This window comes from Heterocephalus glaber, unplaced genomic scaffold (assembly GCF_053883595.1).
Source record: "Heterocephalus glaber isolate CG9 unplaced genomic scaffold, H.glaber_assembly_v1.0 deba00001428, whole genome shotgun sequence".
NCBI lineage: Eukaryota > Metazoa > Chordata > Mammalia > Rodentia > Bathyergidae > Heterocephalus > Heterocephalus glaber.
Genome location: NW_028258293.1, coordinates 1,326,553 through 1,346,078, shown reverse-complemented (window position 1 = coordinate 1,346,078; position 19,526 = coordinate 1,326,553). Strand labels below are relative to the sequence as shown.

General features: G+C 51.4%; 1 long non-coding RNA gene and 1 pseudogene across 3 annotated transcripts; both read right to left on the bottom strand.

Annotated features, from left to right (window-relative positions):
* Nucleotides 1–653: 653 nt before the first annotated feature.
* LOC110350585 (uncharacterized) lies at nt 654–7,846 on the bottom strand. Of its 3 annotated transcripts, XR_002397244.2 has the most exons (5): nt 7,729–7,846; nt 5,317–5,456; nt 1,706–4,289; nt 1,248–1,405; nt 654–996 (listed from the first exon to the last, which is right to left on the bottom strand). It is a non-coding gene; the product is annotated as an uncharacterized LOC110350585 (long non-coding RNA). The 3 variants fall into 3 exon arrangements; XR_002397243.2 differs by lacking the exon at nt 7,729–7,846 and having other exon boundaries at nt 5,317–7,722; XR_002397245.2 differs by lacking the exon at nt 7,729–7,846 and having other exon boundaries at nt 1,706–4,250; nt 5,317–7,722.
* Nucleotides 7,847–14,130: 6,284 nt separating this feature from the next.
* Nucleotides 14,131–17,387, bottom strand: LOC101718696 (liprin-beta-1 pseudogene; annotated as a pseudogene).
* Nucleotides 17,388–19,526: the final 2,139 nt, after the last annotated feature.

Genomic DNA, 19,526 nt, shown 5'->3' with positions numbered 1-19,526 from the left:
CAAGAAGCTTGGATACTGGAGTTTTCAGGTACAGAATTTTTTTATTTATAAAAATGTATACACCAATTATATGCTAGGCATTGTTATAAAGATTTCTCAAATTTTGGCATATTTAATTCTCATTAAAACCCTATGAAGCAAATACGATTGCTATCCCGTCTTAAAAATGAAAAAGCTGAGGCACAGACAAATTAGGAAATTTGTCCTCCTCAATTTCTCTTCCGTGGTAGCACTACAATTCAAGCAGTTCAGTTCTAGAGTTTATCACTATACCTTGTTGCCTTTCTAATAGAGAATCGCAAAACATTTAAGAAAATATGGAGTGAACTCCTGAAGATAAACCAGAATGAAGGACCCTCAGGGGTGATCAGGTAGATTCCCAAAAAGGAAGAAAGAAGGAAGAGAGGGAGGGAGAGAAGAGGAGAGGCCTGAAGGAGCGAGGGAGGAAGAAGATAAGGAAAGAGGGAAGAAAGGGTTAAGATCAAAAATAAAATCAATAAAAGCAATTTAATGAATATGTTAACTATCTGAAAAGAGGACTTGTGAATTAAGGAAATAGGTGAAGAAATTGTCTAGAATGTAGTAGAAAAAGTAGGAAATGGAAAACATGAAAACAAACTCAAAAAGGTTAAAGATGCAGAAGACAGAATGAGAAGTTTTCAAATATTCATTTAATCGGAGTTTTGTAACGAGATGATAGAATCTAAGGGACACAATATTTGAAACCCTAATACCCGGAAGCTCTTCTGACCTGATGAAAAGACCCAAGTCCACAGATGTAGAAGCGGAGTAGGTCCTCAGAGGAATAAGTGGAAGGAAATTCGTGCCTCAGACATGTTACAGAGAATCTGGAGAACGTGGAGAAGCAGCGGGTGGCCAAGGAAGACCTCGCTGGAGGCGCTGATGATTGGATCACCGCAGACTTCTCAAGAGCAATGGAGACGCAGTGCGACAGTGGGAAACACTCCCGGTGCCCAAGGGAAGTGTCCGGGAAAGCTATATATCACGAACCAGAGCAAAAGAGAGACAGATCTGGGTGAAGAGAAATGAGCAGAGCACCCTGAAGAAGCACCCAGCCTGGGGAGAAGACTTGTCCCCAGGGCTCCTTCTCCCCAGGAGCTCCAACGGGAGCCAGGGGCCCAGAGCCCTCCTCCTGTGTGCCCTTATGGACAGACTCTTCCCTCCACCCACACTGCTCCTGACACTCCTGAGCAGCTGTTCTCCTGACACTTGCGGGAGGGGCTTACTGAGCACCGCTGAAGCCTCGAGTCAGAGTCCCATGCAGTGTCCCAAAGGCCATCGGCACCAAAGGCCGCTCTCTTCAGGGCTTCTGCGGTCAGATCGTCCGGAAACACCGCACACAGCTCTGCTGCTGCTGCAGATGCACCACGTCGCTGTGCTTCTCCTGCATGTCGCAAAATCATTTGAACACAGAAAACTCCATCTCCTTTTCCCGTGACATCCTCAAGAGACTGGTGTTTCTAATTTCAAATTTTAGGAAAATACTGCGGGAGGCAGTGCCTCATTTGAAAGTGCCAAGCACTTTCCATTAATAGCTGACTTCATGGTTAGTGTTTCTTTGTTTGTTTGTTTGTTTTGGTACCGAACTCAGGACCTTGCACTCGCAAGGCAGGCACGAGAACCACTAGCTAAATCCCGGGCACCGCATGGTTAGTTTCAAGTCATTTTACCCCAGGTTCCTTACCTGTGCTAGCTGAGCAGACAGCCACTTCCAACTCTAAAATTCTGCAGGTTTCAGGACCTTGCCTGTGACACTCAGTCATTCATTCATTTTGCAGATACCGGACTCCTACTGTGCAGCACCCTGCACTGCGCTGGGCAGAAGCAGCTCTGTCACGGTTTCCTCAAGCCACCAGTTGAGGATGCTTTTCTGGAGCTCGCTCTCAGAACATCATTCTTTGATTCACAGAACCAAATATATTCTGGTTAAAAAGTGGTTATTTACTGTCTCGCTCCTTATGTGGATCAGGTTGTGGAATGAATCTTTAGAATCTAAACCTCTAGGCTTATGACTCTACTTCACAAAAGACTCCCACTGTAAGAATAAAAAACATTAACGTGATCAGTTGGGCACATCTAGTTTTTAAATCTCCATCTCTGACTTTCTTTGTAAAGGTCCAGTGCTGTGTGAAAAGCAAACCCCAAACGTCCGGCGTCGTGGGGGAGAGCTGTCCGCTCAGCACTCTGCACTTTGCCTCACTTCATCCTCCCGGAGCCACCGCAGCCAAGCCCCCGTGCCCACTCGGGGTTACGGAGATGGTGTGATGCCTGTAGGCCCGGCCAGGGAGCTGGGCTTCAGCCCCAGGCTGCCCTGACTCCAGAGTGAAGCTGACACTGTGCTTCACTCGTGTGTCACTGCCATACACGGCAGGGAGCTGGTGTGAGTATGGAGCGTATCCTACTCCCTCCTCCTGCTGCCACTATCCTTGGTGTTCTATTCAGAAGAGAAAATAGCATAGAATGGGGTGGAGCAGAGTTGGGCCCTGCAGAGTCTCTGCTGCATCCTTGAGATTTGACGTCTCTGAGGAGCTGAACAATTGTAGGGCTTTTTAACTCCAGCTGGGCCATGCGCTAAGGAGATCATGAAACATGAAAAGCTTCCCCCTCTCTTTTGGCCGAGTGCTAATCTTCCTGGTCTGGCACACTGATAGTCAGGTGACGTGACCCTGAGGGGACCACTATATCCACCAGCTCCGCGCACACTGTGTTCTCAGAAAGTATTTCAGAGACAAAGCTCACGCTCAGACCTAAAACGTTCTTTCACCATCTCCAGCCCCACGCAGTATTTATGCAACTGCATCAATGATGTGGTAAGCTATACTCCTGGGCACAAGGGACATTTTAACCATAGAATGTTGCATTTTCAGAAGAGAAGCACAATATAGTGAAAGAGTGGATGCACACCGTGTGGACGAGAGCTCTTGGCGCTGTCTTAGGAACCTTTCTGCATGGAAATGGATGAAACATAAACAGCCCTTTGTCTACCCCATGATGAGAAACTCCCTGACGGGGCGCGCACTCGGCAACTTCCAAACTTGTCCTTTTCAACCTGCGGCCAGGAACGCATTTCCATAATTTCTTGGCCGCTGGCACACAGCTAACCGACGGCCCCGGTTCCGCCGTGCGTTAACTGGCAACTTGTGGGTCCTGCATGGAGCCGCTTCCTCCCCCACAACCCAGATGAATCCCTTTCCCAGGCTAACTTCCTGGGATTCTGATCCAGATCGGATTCCACCTCTGCAGCAAGACAGAAGCCCATGAAGGGTACTTGCTGGAGGGAACTGCTGTTTGTTTTTTTCTTTAATTTTCTGGTAGTAAGGATTGAACCCAGGACCTTCACACTAAGACACCCTTCCATCCCTTTTTATTTTTATTCTGGGCAAGGATCTTGCTTATTTGCTAAGTTGCCCAGGCTGGACTCAAACTTGCTATCCTCCTGTCTCAGCCTCCCACAGTGCTGGGATCACAGGTATGGGCCCCTGTACCGAGCTTTCTTCAGGCCACGTGCCCGAGTGTGAGATCAGACTTGAAATAATGACACGCCCGCGAACCGGGTAGCGACCTCGTACAGGACTAGGCTCAGGTTCTACTTGCAGGGCCTCATCCTCCCCGCCCGGGTGACAGTGGGCAGGGTGCGCTGACAAGCCCTGAGGTGGCCTTCGGCCCTCTCTCCAGCTTCTCCCAGGCTGTGTTCACACCAGAAGTGAGGCCCGTTCTGCTCCCTTCTCTTGCAGTCTGTTTACGCTGCAGCTCTCCCCGGGGTAAATGACCCAGCATCGCACAGCAGTTGCACTTGTGAAGTCAGAGGGTCTCACTCTTTAAGGCACAAGTCTGTTAAAGTTTTTACGACTTGCAAACGAAGCAGTGTTTCATCTTCAGCTTGAGACAGCTAGAGTCGAAGAGAGAGCCTTCCACACCAAATAAATTAAGCATCGGAGTAATTTACAGTTCCACGCACCCTTGCCAGACTGGCCTAACTGAATGCAGTCAACAGATTAAATGTTCCCTTGGCAGCAGGCGAGGGTCTGAGACTGCACACCTGGGCTGCCCGTTGGGACTCTGCGTTGAATCGCAGCCAAACCTAGGCCGGGCCAGGCAGCAGAGCTGGTGCTGGAGGTGGAGCCCACGTGCGGCAGGTACTGTGGTAGCAGTGCCAGGTGGAGGGGTGGGGGCCTGAGCACAGGGCAGGCGAGTCTTCCCTCTGTGTGTGCAGCGGCTCTGCCCATGTCCTGTGTGGGAATCCACCAGCATAACTGTGTTTTCACCATCTCAGAACAAGACAGAGAATGAGCAAACACTTCATACCTGGAGTCAGAATTTATCACTCTCAAAGTCAAAGCGAGAACCCGCCGGGGACCCCAGTCTCCCTGTCTGGGGGTCCAGTGTGGCCCAGCACCTGCCCTCGCCTGCTGTCCTTCCCGGCCGCTCTGGCCCGGCCTTAGGGTCTTCAGAGAGGAGTTTTCAGTATGCCAGCTAGTGACGGGGTCACTCTGGGGAAAGCTGGCGTAGGCCCCAGCAGACACACAGACGTGCTGGTGGGGGGAATCACTGCACCCCATCCACAAACAGGGCTCCCCGCCTCCCTCCCGGGCTCTCAGAGGAATCTAACAGAGGAAGGAACCCGGGACCCCACTTCTTATGTCTTGGTGCAGCCTCTGTAGAAAGGAGCGGGGTGGGCATCAGAGAAAAGAAGAGAAAGCCCACACCCACACTGCACGCAGGCCCGCTGCCCCTCCGGGCCAGGAGAGGGCAGGGTGGCGGGACGAGTCGGCGTCGGCCGTGAGGCGTCCACACTGAGCGTACAGCCTTGAAACTGGGTCGCTGCCACTTCTCCTGGCACACAGACACTTTCTGCCCTTAGAGAGAGGAGGAGAGAGCCTTCCCCTGGCTGGCTGTGGCTGTGGCCTTGAAGACCTCAACGGCCCCTTTGTTGTCTTGGGCCCTGTGCAGCCCGGCAGGTGTGACGGTGCCCTGCTCCACGGGCAGCGCACTTTGAAGCCAGAATCAAGGACACGGAACCTTCAAGGAAGCAGGGCCCTGATCATCACAACACCCGCTCGCTGTGACCTTCACCCCTCAGCCACTGCCTCCCTCCAGTGGCGCCGGCCCAGGTCCCTCCAGATGGCTCTGTGCCCGCCCAGGCGGCCCATGGAGGAGCCACCCCTCCGCCACCCTTTGAAGGCTGCTTAATCTCTTCGCAGACACAGACCCGCCAGCCCAGGGGCCCGGACCCAACCTCTGAGGGGCCACCAGGCCAAGTGACCCCGGAGCTCAGGTGGGATTCACATCTCTCACCTGTGCTGTCTGCGATGGCCCACCTGGGCCTGAGAGGTGGGTGGGACTGCCAGCCTCGCCATGTCAGCCATCCTCGTCCCATCCTGGAGGCGACATCTCAAGGCCAGGGGAAGCTCAGAGCGGGGGCTCCTAGCTTCATCCTGTATGTGAGCGTTTGAAAGCAGAAGCCAAATGAGTAAAAACAGAAAGAGCTATAAACTGTCACTTGAAAGGAACGGCTGAAGAATCCATCTACGCCAAATGCGCAGTCGCAGCGATAATCATCTCTGATTTGGTCTCCTTGGCTTCTCCGGGCAGAGCCTGGCTGTGCTCAGGCTCACATTCTTCTTCCTGCTTCTGAGAGCCAAGCGTCCAAGTCAAAGGTTACACAACAGCCCCTGCCCAACAGCTGCACACACGCACGCACCAGCCCTGGTCCTCAGGGACCCGCTGAATTGTAGGAGTTCTTTTAGAATTTATTCAACATTATCATGAATCCATTTTAGTGCAGTTTAACATTTTATTTATTTTAAATGGAAGTAAAATTGTACTTCCTGGGCCGCCCCAAAACTGCATGTGCTGAATGGAAAAACACCAGAAGCATTATTCCCCGGAAAGCCTGAGGCAGCCGGAAGTGCGCTGCACTGTGAGGACAGCAGCGTCCCATGCTGGAGCAGTGGTTCTCAGCTGCTGGACACACAGCAGTGCCGGGGCCACTGTGGCTGTCCCTGCTGGGCACAAGGTGCGGGGCCGCCAGGGATGCAGCCCCAGAACGAAGAATGGTCCAGCCCCAAACGTCCAGGAGGAGGAAGCTTGCTCTTTCCATCCAATGCGGCCAAAGATAAGCATACACAAGAAAACAAGTGCAGAAAGAAAGGATTTTCATTGTCCTTGAGCTGTGAGTTACACACATCACCTAGATAAACAAAACCATTAAACACTCTTAAAACTCACCAAGCAGGAAGTAAGGTAGCTCAGTAAGAACTCTAAGAGCCTTTGCATTTTCCAACAGGGTTGCCTGTCTGTTTTACAAACATTTTCTGAGAGTAAAAGGCTCAGTTTCCACAAAACAGATTTTGAAGGTTTTGTAAGATTACAGTTATACAGTCGTAGATTATGTTTATATAAAGATTATAATGCATTTCAAACTATGGAAACTTTAGATTGTTTCATGACCTGGATTACAATACTGTACTATAAAGCATTATAGGAAACCTAGATAGACATGTCTCCCCAAACTATAAGCTGAATTTCAGGACTTTTTTTCTTTTTTTAAAAAAAAGGTTGTTTAAAGTTCCAAAAAATGAATTGGGTGCAGTGAATGTGTGTGTATGTGTGTGCCTGCACACGCATGCGTATGTATCTGTGTACACACACACCCCTTGCAAATCATGTTTCATGAAGGTGGACTCCAGTGCATCTGCAGGAATGAGTAGCTGTCTGTAACCCAGATTATTTTGTCCAACAGATGTAACTTCTTGAGAGGACCCCATAATTATCCATCTGTCCCCACAACTGACACAGATCAGGAATCCAGCAAATGTTCAAGAACCGATGAGATAAACATGTAAACAGTGAGAGCTGGCCTCTTAACTCACTAGTCAGATGTTCCCTTACAATGCCAGCAGTTGTGACTCGGAATCTTTAAGAAAGCTGGGATTGAGAGGCATGGTTTTACAGGAGGTTTTACCTCCTTCGCAACTATAAAACCATTCTAGGCTAAAGATAAAGTGAATGAGCAGAAATCAACCAGCAATATTTACTAAGGACAGTAAGCTCAATTTTTAAATGTTAAAGACTTGGAAGACTATAAATACCCATATGCGAATCACCTGAGAATCACAATGGCTTCCTGAGCCTCCCAATCACTCCAGGATAAGCCTTTGAAATGAGAGGAGGAGGAGAGAACTTAAGAAAAACCAGAGAAGGAGCAAAAGCTTTGCCTTTCTTCACCCCCTCCATCCAATCCCACCGGCCTCTCCAGTCATTCACGCAGTGTCACGGCACTGAGCGCACAGCGGGTTTGATGTCCGCCCATCGAAGTGTGGCATGGGCACAGAGTCATGTCCAGGAGGCCTCAGACGCGTTCCCCAGGGGCCCATTCCACACCTTCCTCATTCTCTGGGGCTTCCATTTCGAAGCTAAGGGACAAGAGAAATGACACAGCCCCGCCCTGTGCTGCACACCCACGTCCCAGTTGCCGGGACCCTGTGTCCTCCGCCTGAGCTGAGGGAGGCCTGATACCTGGTGGAAGGTGTCTCTGTGGCCATGAAATGTTTCTGGAGATGGGAGACCGGGGGAGCAGAGCACGATCACCAACTGCACCCCCAAGTGGGCCCGTCGCCCGCTGGGGGCCTGGAGAGAACAGAATGGAGGGGCAGGGTGTGTCCTGGGCGCCCTGGGGTGCCGTGGTCTCTGTCCCCTGACGCTCACCCTCCAGACGTGGCCGAAGGTGCCCTCCAGTCTTTCTGCGCCTCCAGCCTGTGCACGGCAGATGCTGGGCTTTCTAGCCTCCACGATCAGGTGAACAAATTCTTGTGATGAATCTGCCTCTAGCTCTGTTACTGTTGTTTCCCTGGGAACTCAGGAGGGGTGGGCGGGGCTGGGGAGGTGGTAGTGAGTGAAGCTGGGCAAGAGTAGAAGAAACCCCGAGGCAGAGGGGCCCAGGGGGCTTTGAGGCCAGCGTGGGCCATGGGTGTCAGAGGAAGAGCGAGCCCCGGGCAGCCTGGGTAGCGAGGAGGCCTGGAGAAGAGCCAGCGGCTTGTGGCCCAGAGTAAGGACCTTCTAGGGACATGGGAAGTTCTGCCACAACCCGATGGGCACCCCTGAGCCCCTCTGCCCCCTGTGCCGGGAACAGACCAGAGGGCAGCAGCGAAATGCGGAAGGCAAGGGGAGAGCGTGGCACCGAGGGCAGGAAGCAGGGATGGCAGGACCCGACCGCGTGGCTGGGGCCTGTGTGACTCGGCCCAGAGCTCCACCCGGCACCACCGCCCACAGGAAGGCGCGCCACCTGGGCAGGCTTTGAAGGCCTCGTCCGTGGAACTTTCTGGTAGCTGGGACAGGAGCACGAAGGGCCAAGCCAAAACCCAAACCAAACAAAGCCCCAGAAGGTAAAGGGAGCCCCAAGGTCCCGGCTCCAGTAAGTGAGGAGGTGGAGCTGGCACCGAGGGGGCAGGGCAATGCTCCTTGGGGAAGGAGGGCCTGCACTCGCCCTGCAAGGCCTGGGTCTGCGCTGGGAAGCTGGGGTTGGCCTGGCCTTCGGGGCAGGAGGAGCAGGACTCCTGACAGAAGCAGGATAAAATAATAATTAGAAAACCCCCAAACCTCACACAGCTCTGACTCCAACTCTCAGTCCTCTGAGCCCTTCCCCTCCCCACCCATGGACTCCACGGTGGTTCTGGCACAGCAACCACAAAGCCACTGCCACGGGGCCGGGCCTGAGTCCCTGCCAGCAGATGCCCGGGACAAGGACGCCGACTCGGCATGGTCCTGCTGTCACCTGCAGTGCCAGAGGTCATGGCATCCTGAGTGCTTACATGTTCCCCTCGTCTCATGAATCAGGGCATGGGAAGGGGAGAAGCCATTGATCATTGCAGGAATAGAAGACAGGCCACCCTAAAAGCAGCTGTCTCTCCCCATTAACCCGGGAGCCCTGCATGCCCAAGCCATGCGATTTGCTGCCTGGAAGCAGTGAGAGGTCAGGGCTCCAAGACTGTCATCTCGGCTTGTGTTCACCCTGCTGAGCCCTCTCGGCCACCCTGAGTGGTGACTTTATCACCCAGGCCCACAGCAGGGCTCGCGGGGCTCAGGAGGTGGCAGCGTGCCGGGCCACACAGCCAGCCCGCAGAGCTGAGAGGCCGGGGCTGCCACTTCCACGCCAAGAGGCCAAAGGCGAGGGCTCATTCCCAAGATGCCTGCTCTGGCCAGGCACGTGGTTCCCCTCATCTCTGCACCAAGCCAGGGAAGGAAGCACCATGCTCCCCTTATCCTGAGCTGCAGCCCTGAGCTCCGGAGAGGCCCACCCTGGAGTCCAGCCTGGGCCAGAGCGGCTCCTCGTGCCTGCGGCAGCCTGATCCACCCATCCAGACACAGCACCTGTGAGACAGGTGACTCTTGGATTCACTCAGGGGCGCAATGGGGAACCCCAGGCCGACCCCCCCCCCCGGGCCCGTCTGCATCTGTCACAAAGTGTGCGACGGCCTCACAGGTCCATTTCCAGTTCTCCCTAAGAAAACCATCAGGTACTCCTGTGCGAAGCTTAATTTGCAAGTGAGTGAGTTGTCCTCTGTGTTTGTAGTCACAAAGTTATTTAGCTGTTACATGCTCATGCCCAGTGGGAGAGGCACTGACCTAGAAGGCGTCCACACTGGAAACCGTGAAGTCGTAGAGGAGCATGTGATGACATGTGGACGCTCAGGGACAAGCACACACCACCCCAGCTGTGTCATGCACACACACAGGTAGAACATGCACAGGAACTTATGGAAGAGACATCACGCTCCGAGCACCTGGGCTCATGGGGACGAGAGGCTGCCTGCAGGCGGGGTGCAGCACGACGCCGTGGGGACCAGCATGCGCCCTCCGCTCGGGGCCCCATGTCTGTGTCTCACGTGTGCCCAGTTGCATTGCCAGGGACTGGAGGCCTGGGAGAGAGTTGCACACCTGTCTTGTGCACTGCTGCACACCAGGGCCTGGGAGGCTCTGAAAGGCACAAGTGAACACAGACAGCAGGGTGATTAGGCACCAATTGTGTACGCCGCGGCACCCAGAAGGCTGCCTGTCCTGGGAAAGCACAGCAGGACCAGGCAGCAGAGAGTAGGCAGCGCCAGCCTGGCCAGAAAATGCTGCCTGTGTTCCAGGTCATTTTCTAACAATGGCTCTTGGGTCTGAACCGTGTCCTGCATCCCACGAGGAAGGTGGACCAAGAAATGTCACCGCACACCGGTGTCCGCCATCCCAAGGGCCCTGGGAGGACAGCTCTGCGGTGCCGGCTGCGTCCCGCATGTCCTAAATCAAACTCCCTTCCTGAACCAGGGCAGGCAGCTGCCACCTGCAGCCTGCAGCTGTGCCTCTCTTGGGCAGTGGCTCTCCAGCCTGAACCATCGGCCCCCCAGTGAGAAGTGGGAACAGCAGGGAAAGACCAAATCCCTCTGTGCTAAGAGAAATCTCCCCACAGGAAACCCTACAGCAGCTTCCAGACCCTGGGAAGAGACAGACAGGGAAGGCAGCTCTGCCGAGTGTCTGCCCCAGCAGGCTGGAAACCACAGCCCTCCCACTCGGTCCTCCAGGTAGGGCCTGTGCTGTCAGGCACCCTGATGGTGCAGTGGGCGGGGTTGGCATCTGAGCTCTGTTCCAACAGCAGCTGCACTCCTGCCAGCGCTCAGTGCTGCTGTTGATGTTTCCAATGCTCAGTGGCAAATCTGCCTCATAGATCGGGGTGTGTGAGGGTCGGAGGCCGGGCTGGGCGAGCTTCCTGGTCCTGGGAGGAGCCTGTTTATTTGATCAGATCAGCAGGGGAAAGGCTAGCTGCCTAGAACCCACATTTTTCTCTTATCCCAGACCACCATCTCAGATACTTTTCTAAGCGAAGGAAAAGGAAAAGGATGTGAAGAAACAGTGGGCAGCAAGCAGAGTGCCATGTATGCTCACGGCCCTGTTTGCCGGGACACTGCCCTGAGGCATAGGCTCCCTGCTGCTGCCGGCCAAGTCCCCTGCAAGTCCTCTGGAGGACTCTGGGTGGCTCCTGGGTCAGGGGTGGCACGGGACTGTGCAGCAGCAATGACTGCCATGTGGGAGAGCTTGGGTGAGAGGGGCACCCAGAGAAACGAGGGAACAAGGAGCAAGGGAAAAGTGTGCAAACACAGCCACACACATGTGCTCCTGTGCACACACAACTGTGACTGTATTTTTGCCACAGGCCTGTGTTGACCAGGAACAAATTACCGGGGCTCCGAAACCCCCGTGTTTCTCTTACCCAGGGTGGGGGTGGTGGCAGCAGCTCACGGGCACGGGGCATAAGACGGGCTGTGCCCAGCCTGGGCACCCACTCCTGCAGGGTGAGGCCCTGTGCTCGAGCCACCAGCTCTTCAGGGACTCAGCCCCTGCAGACATGGGCATCTGGAGCGGGTCGGGACAGCACGCTGTCATCCAGGTGAGTGACCAGTAGCGCCCTGCGGTCTGCTGTCCTCCCTGCAGTCCAGCGTCCTGGGTGTAGCCACCAGCTGTGACTGAAAGGGTCCAGGCAAAGCCAGGGGCCTTCATCCGAGTGCTGCAGGACATGCAGCAGGAGACGTGGGACCATTGCTGCAGCCCTCCGTTCCTCCCTTCCTCCCAGTACTGGGGCTGGAAGCAGAGGCACTCAACCACTGAGCTGCATCCCTAGCTGTTCTCACTTTCTTCAGTTGCTCAGGCTGACCTCAGACTTTCCACTGTCCTGCCTCAGCCTCCCAAGTGGCTGGGGTTACGGACAGCATCTCCTCACCTGACTGTATAAAGTACTTTCTAACCTGTACAATGCATCTACTTCCTCATTTCCTCCCTTTCAAAAGCAAAACACACCGTATGACTGGGCTGGGCCTCCTTTCTCTGGTCAGGACCCAGCTAAGAAAGACGATGAGCCACGTCCCGAGTTGCAGAATCAGCGGTGACCACGGCCTGTCCCACAAGCACACACTCCTGCTCCGAACAACGGCATTTCCAGTACTTAGAAATTTCATTCTTTGCAGCCAACAGCGGCCTTACCTTGGGGGACGAACGTAGAGGTTAGGGTGGGAGGCAATAGAGCGGTTTCCACTTGGGCAGCCCCTTAAATTCTGCAGTGAGACGCGGGAGCAAAGTGGACTCCGCTCCACTGTAGCATCGATCGGCAGGGGAAGACTGGAGCTGGAGGGGGTGGGACAGTGTGCAGCCAACCACGTGGCAGCCGTGGGGCCGCTGCAGGACGGGTTCTTTTTTGTTCCGTACCAGGGATCGAACTCGGGTCCTTGTGAGCCAGGCTGCGGAACCACTGAGCTAAATCCCCGGCCCTAGGATGGGTTCTCAAATGAGTAGAAACGAAGCCTTGGAACTCCTTTTTTTTTTTTTTAGTTATCAATTGACTTTATTTCTTCTCATGTGGCATTACCAGCAGCATATATTTTATAAATAAAATATATCATCAAACTATTTAACCATATCATCAGTTATGCTACATTGCCCTAAATGAAGACTATTGGGTATCTGCAAGTCTTATGGTATTTCAAACCAGGTTCTAGCAGCAAATTTGAGTTTTTCAAATGATGACATAAATTCACATTAAAATAAAACCCAAATACAGAATGAGTCTAATACAATTACCAAATAATGAATGGTAGAGTTCAAAGAAAACCCTTGTTAGCATCAGATCATTTTAGTGATTTATACATAATAATTTAGTGTTATAAGTGCCTTTATGCATAGCTTGGTAACTTGCTGAAAATGAAAAATAGCACTGATGTTCCAATACAGCTTGTAACCAAGTCCACTGGGAAAGCTGAACTGCCCACCTCTGCTCCAACTCATAAACACTCACTCTACACAGTTGGCTATCACAAACAATTATGTAGCACGGAATGAAAACCAGATTTTCCAAACCAACAACAACAAGATAAACACAGAAACAGTTTTTGCTGTATTTTTCTATGTTCTTTATAAAGAGTTTTTCAGTGTTGTGTAACATTTTGTCTTAAAAAAGTCATTATAGAACTAATTTTGCAGGCTCAGAACTTTTGAATTCTGCCCCACTGACAGCCTGAGAAAACATAACTAGCAGGTGTAGTGCACTATTAGGATTATGTATTTGGCAAAGAGAAAAATAAGAAACAATTCTGTAAAGGTTTTTATTTTGCTTTTTGTTTCAGTAGACAAATTTTTTGCAAAATTTTAGGGTGTATGAATACTTCTGAATGCATTCAAGTTAATAGGGTATTCATGTCCCTCAAATTCTTCCTTATAAGGTAAATGGATCCAAAATTAAGACTGAAATATTTAAACTGTTCAAGAATTTTGTGGTATCATCAAGGAAGGGGTATTTCATGTATATTAACTTAGGTTCAATGACCAACGTTGTTAAAATTCAGCTGTGCAGAAAGAAGTATCATTTTGATTTCTTTAGGAACGGGCTGGCATATGGAAATTTAGAAATTTGGGAGGTATTTTGTTTTTGATGTGACCTTTTCATCATCTTCCTTATGTCATACAAGTTTTATTTTCTATGTACTGTGTGTGTATATATGTATTTAGAAAAAATATAAAATAAGAGGCAAGTGGAGGTGTGACTGGCATTTAGTGGGCACACTGAGTGCGTAACAGAGTCCTCATATCGGTCTTGGAAGCACAGCACGTCCTGCAGAGGTGGCTGAGGTGGACGCAGATGTGACAAAGTCATTCCCTCACTGGTTACTGCTCCCCAAACCCTCCATACTGGGGATGTGGATGGAAACACTGGTAAAACACTCATTTTTAAATGCAGCACTTTAAATATATCATAGATTTTTACATTAAATAGAGGAAAACAATCATACTCTCTTCACCAGTGTCTCATTTTGTGGCAACTTCCCCCCCCCCTTTTTTTTGGTACCGGGGATAGAACTCAGGACCTTGCACTTTTGAGGCAGGCAGTGGCACCACTGAGCTAAGTTGCCAGCCTGTGGCAACTTCTAAATAGGAACATTTTCCAATTTCCATTTCCACTTCTGTAGAACAGAAGTGAGGATGGTAAACAATATGCAATCCCTCGCCTGCTGTATACATTGTATTTGAAAAAAAAAAAAGTGGAGAAAAGACTAAGGCTTCCAAGTGCTTATCCAGTTCGCACAGTTAAACATTTGGATCTTCATCTGTAACGCAGGCACTGGGGAATGGGCGGCAAAATCTTTAAACATGTCATCTTCTTTTTGCATGTATGTGAGACTGTTGATGCCTTCAGAAAATGCACCTACCTGTCTCGCCGTCCCTTCTGTATCTTCCATCTGGTCTAATCATCTTCATCATACAGGCACACGTCCAAACCAGGCCTAAATCCTTTCTTGGAGGCACTGCCTGATGCCTGTCCCAATCCCATTGGACAAACATAGTCTTCTCCATCTTCCTGTTTCTTCTTTGTCAGATTCCCAAAATTGCTGAAGGTAAGTTTCTTTGGCTTCACTTTGGTAGTAGCTGTTAAAAGTCCATAGCCTGGTAACTCCATGGCACCTCGCTTCCGGTGTTGGGCCTCAGCACCAATCAGAAGGTTGAAATGAATGGCCAAGTGTCTTCTCACAGCATTTTATTTGGTGGGATGTTTAATGACTGAGCCATAGTTTCTATATTAAAGCAAGGCTCTAACACCATGAGTCCACCATGGACCCCACTGCTTCTGAGACTGGGGGCATATTTGGTCAAGTCCACTGAGCCTAGCAGCACCATCACATGATGATTTGTCCACTGCTGAACTTCAGATGGGGTAATGCTACTCACACCAGACGGCCGCCTCTGTAGGCAGTTTGGCTCAAAGTTATTGATCCTCAGAACTTGGGTAGCCCTTTTGATACCGGGATGGTGCCCACAACCTTCAGAGACAGTAAGTCATCAACAGTCATGTAATGGAGCATTCGACCATCCACTCATCCTTCATCAAACTGGGTCTTATATTCGGGAAAACCAATATCATCCAACCATGTGTGACCCAGTTGAAATCCAGCTTTCCATGATTGGTTTCTTCTTCAGATGGTAAGGCTTGGAATGTCAGCTGGAGCTTCTTTCAATGAAGTAAATGCTTGATTCCAAGGTCCTTCTCTAAATCTTGTTGAGAAGCCTGCAAAAGGGTTTGGCCGGTTGCAATCTAGTGTTTGCCAGAATTCAGGTAGGACCGCAACCCCTGTTCCACCAGCCAAGTACAAACTTGTTCCTTGGTCCATTTGGCAAAAGGCATATCCACGTCACTGTTAGCCTGTCCCAGACCACGAGACCAACCCAATCGAAGACCTGCAGTTGCCCGTGTCCCTCCTCTTTTGAATTCAGGCTCAGACATGTCTTCTGGGGTGAATGTGATCAGTTGACTTCTCCTAAGTTTTCCAAAGAGTCTCGTGATAACTCTGGGTTTCTTTTTGGAATCTGGAGGTAGTGGAGACAGCTGGAAGGCGCTGCTCCCTGGTGGATCTCTGGGCTGAGAAGATGCCAGCCAGACCCAGGTGCTCTGCTGTCTCCTTTCCTGTTTCAGTCAAGTTTGAGCCTCCAAACTTCTACAGCGTGCTACCTCTGTGTGAGAAAAGGGGAGAATGGAACACAGGAAGGATAAACTGAGACAGGCTAAAGATGGCTATCTATGGGTGGGACTCCCACCTCTTTAGGGCTACCTGTTGACATTGTTTTATTTTTTGCAAATGTTTTACATATTTCAAAAATAAACTTATATCAAAGGGAGCAAACAAACCCTAAAGCTGAAGCAAAACAGAAACCCATGAGCCTGACTTTCTGTCCAACCGATCTCATAACTGTACAGAGAAAAGAATTTTGCAAGGTACCTTTCAGATATAGTCTGGTGTTCAAATCCAGCCTTCTGTATACCCTTAGTGGTAGAGACGTCCAGACCGAAAGAACCACAGATGGGTCTTCCGTGGACTCAGGTGGAGAGAGAGGAGACAGCTGAGCATCGGGCCAGCGTGGCAGAACTTAAAAATCCACAGCTGTATGTGGAGGGTGTGTCATGCACTGTACTGACCTTGCCTGTTTTTCTGTAAGTTTGAAATTAAAAAAATAAAACTAAATAAATAATAGATTTTAAAAATAAATTGTTTCTAGCCTTTGTAAGTACTCCTGAGATTAAGAAGACCAGGCTTCTTGGTGCTGTTCCCAGCCCCGCGATGAGGGCAAGCAGTTGCTCTTTTCTTCCCTGAAAGAGGAGGCTGGGGGCTCTGTGCTGTCCTGATCCCTTGAAGCTGGGAAGGGCAAGTCCACGACCGGACCATGAGCCCGCCTGTCCAAGAGAGAGCTCTTCGGCCGGGGCCTCGCAGGACGCGGCACTTCCGGAAGACCTTCCTCCCTGCTCCTCTCTTCCTCCCTGCTTCTCTCTTCCTCCCTGGTTCATGTCTCTTATTTCTTTGTCCTTCCTCCTCTGTCTCTCCTTTCTTCCTCCCTCCCTCCCTTCCTTCTTAAAAACTGCTAATAGCACCTAACACGAGATCTACCCCATAGCAGATCCTAACTGAAGATTGCACCGTTAACCACAAGTGTGACGCTGTACAGCAAATCTCTGGATTCAGTCATTTTGTGGGACCAGGACCCTATACCTGCTAACCCATGCATGGCCCCGCCCCGCCAGCTCCTCCTCAATGTCCCCGGAGGACTCTGCAGGACTCCCAGTCCCCATCTATTCCTGCCGACGGGGCCCATCTTACAGGCTCTGCCACAAGTTGACAAGTTTGCTGTTGTTTTACTCCCATAACTGATCTAGCGGGGAAGAAACCCAGGAAGTCTTTGTCCTAGGAGTTGCTCCCAGTTCTCACGAGCAGGTGAGAAACAAACCAAACCAGTGTCCCGGAGTTGAGAAAGCAGTCTTAGGAGAGCAAGAATGCTCACTTGCAGATATTCCCCACTATGGCCATCGAGTGTAATCTTTCTCTCTTATTGAACTTCTGCGTGACCTGCCTGTACGTGGCTCATAGACACACACGGAATCCTCCGTGGACACTGCAGGGCCGGTGGCTTCTCTCCCCAGGCCCACGTGTGGGTGCCGTTGAGGGGTGGGGTGCAGACCTGGCCTCCTTGCTCTGAGCTCCCACCCGGCCCTGGGGCTCTCGGCCCATATGCGCCCCACACGGGGGCCTCGCCAGGAACTCGGAAGTGTGAGCCAAGCAGACCCCTTCTCTTTATGAAGTGACCCAGCCTCCCATACTCCCTGTACTGATGGGAACCTGACTGATGCTGATGTGGTTACATTTTATTGATTCCTTTGTTGGTTCAGGCTGCGTGTGTGCGTGCTCCTGTGTGTGCTCCTGTGTGTGCTCGTGTGTGTGTGTGTGCGCGCGCGCGCGCGTCTGTAAGGCACCTGGACCCACACCCTTGTTGAAAGCAGCTGTGCTCTTGTCAGTGCCCATTCCGTCCTCCCCCAGTGGGCTCCCACCGAGGGGTCGCGCTCTGTGCCCGGCCCTAGAGGGACAAAGCACCCAGGCCACAGGGCTGCCCCGCCGGCGAGTGGGAGAGGCGAGGTGGAGCCGCTGCCAGCTGAGCCCAGAAAGCTCTGACCTGTCGGACTCAAGGCTGAGACCCGGAAGAGGCTGCAGGGCCAGAGCGGTGAGGTCCCAACGCTCCCGGGTCCCGGCCTGGCACTGTCCATGAGGCCTCAGGGAGCACCAAGGCGCCAGCAGAGCGGGCTCCTCACCCTGCTGTCACCCTGCTGTCACCCCGCTGCACCTCTCCCGGACCCAGCCAAATGCGCGAAGATTCAGTGGGAGCCAATAAGAGGCCCGTGCCTGAGCGACGAGGTGGGGCCGGCGTCACCCTTGACACCCACAGCCCCTCCCCACCCGCCGGGAACAGCACGCAGGACCCCACAGCCGGAGGGCGGGACCAATCAGCCCGAGTCCCTTCCTGACTCTCCTCGCCTGTGGGGCGGGGCCCTTGTCCCTGACCAAGGCTGCATGGACCCGGGACTCTCGCCTTTCTGACAGCCTCCGGTCACGGCCACCTCAAGCCTGCACTTCACTTTGTGAAGCGGGGTCCCCCGCTGTCCTCCAGGGCTCTGCTACGCTGTGGCCCTCGACCGTGGTCCTCTGCCTCGCCCCATGAGCTGCTTCTCCCCTCCGAACCTGGACTGTCTGCTTAGCAGAGGCTTTTAGGGTTCTGTGCAGCTTCACGTGAGCAGCACCCAGCAGGAACTGGGCGTAAGCTCACAGGCCTTATGGAGAAGGGAGCCCGCAAACCAACGTAGGCATGTCAGCGGTCGCGTACTGCTTGGCAATCAAAAAGAGCAGTCGCGGACACACACGGTAGCAGGGGTGACTTTCAGGGACCGTTTGCTGAGTGGAAGAAGCCCGACCCCAAGCGTGCATTCCACATGGTCTGATCCACGGACGACACAGGTCTGCGGCTGCCGGGAGGGAAGGCTGCTGGACAAGGGACGGGCCGCCAGGGCACTGGGAGGGGTGGGACGCAGACACGGGTCACATCCCGAGGGTACTGTGGGGTACACAGCGGCGTCCCGTGTCGGGGCACATTAATTTGTTCGCTTAAAATAGATGCACTTATGTATGTGCAACCACACTTCAAGGAGGCCGAATTTCCTTTTTTTCTTTTTTTGTTCATGCAGATTCTTTTTTCCCCCCCATTAAGTTTATTGGTCCATTTTAGGTATACAGTACAGTTACATTCATCATTGGGATCTTGTAGTACATGATGTATCTTGGTTCTTATTTTTCCCCGTTCCCCTGCCCTCCCTTCACCCCCTCCACCCCTCCCTATTTACAGACTTCGTTTCATGTTTTTTCTCTTCTCATATTTTTTCCCTTCTTTCCTTTCCCCTACCCCTCCCACTTCCCCTACTTCTTTAGACCTTTTCTTCCTATTACACAATATCAATTATACATTTTTTAAATTATAATATCAAAATTTAGAGGACATTACCACAGATTTTACAGAATTTAAAAGGATATAGAAAGCATATTACAAACATCTTTTTTCAAATAAATTTGACAACTTCTAAGAAGTACCTTGGAAGGCAAATTAATGAAACTGACTCTGGAGGAAATATAAAATTTGAATAGCACCTATTAAAGAAAGTATATTCCTAGCTCGAAAACCTACCTATATGACAACAGCAGGCTCATATGCATTTTAACTGATAGATTATATCAAAAATTTAAAGCAGAAAAAAGAAGGAACACTTCTCTCCTCATTTTAGGAACTCAACATTGTACTAATCCTAAAACTTGATAAAGATAATAGAAGAAAAAATATGAACATAGATAGAAATTTGCTCAACAAAACAAACTATTAGAAGTCAGATCTGGCAGGATGTTGAAAGTGGTTTTGTTATAGGGATGGCAGTGTTGGTCAGCATTGGAAGATCCACCCCCAAAAGTCACCACTTTAACAGAGGAAAGGGAAAAGCCATATGATCCTGTCCGTAGTTGCAGAAAAAGTATTGGACTAAATTCTACAGCTGTTCATGGTAAAAGCTATCAGGAAACTAGAAGTAGAACAGAACCTTCTCCACAGATTAAAGACCTGTACTCCAT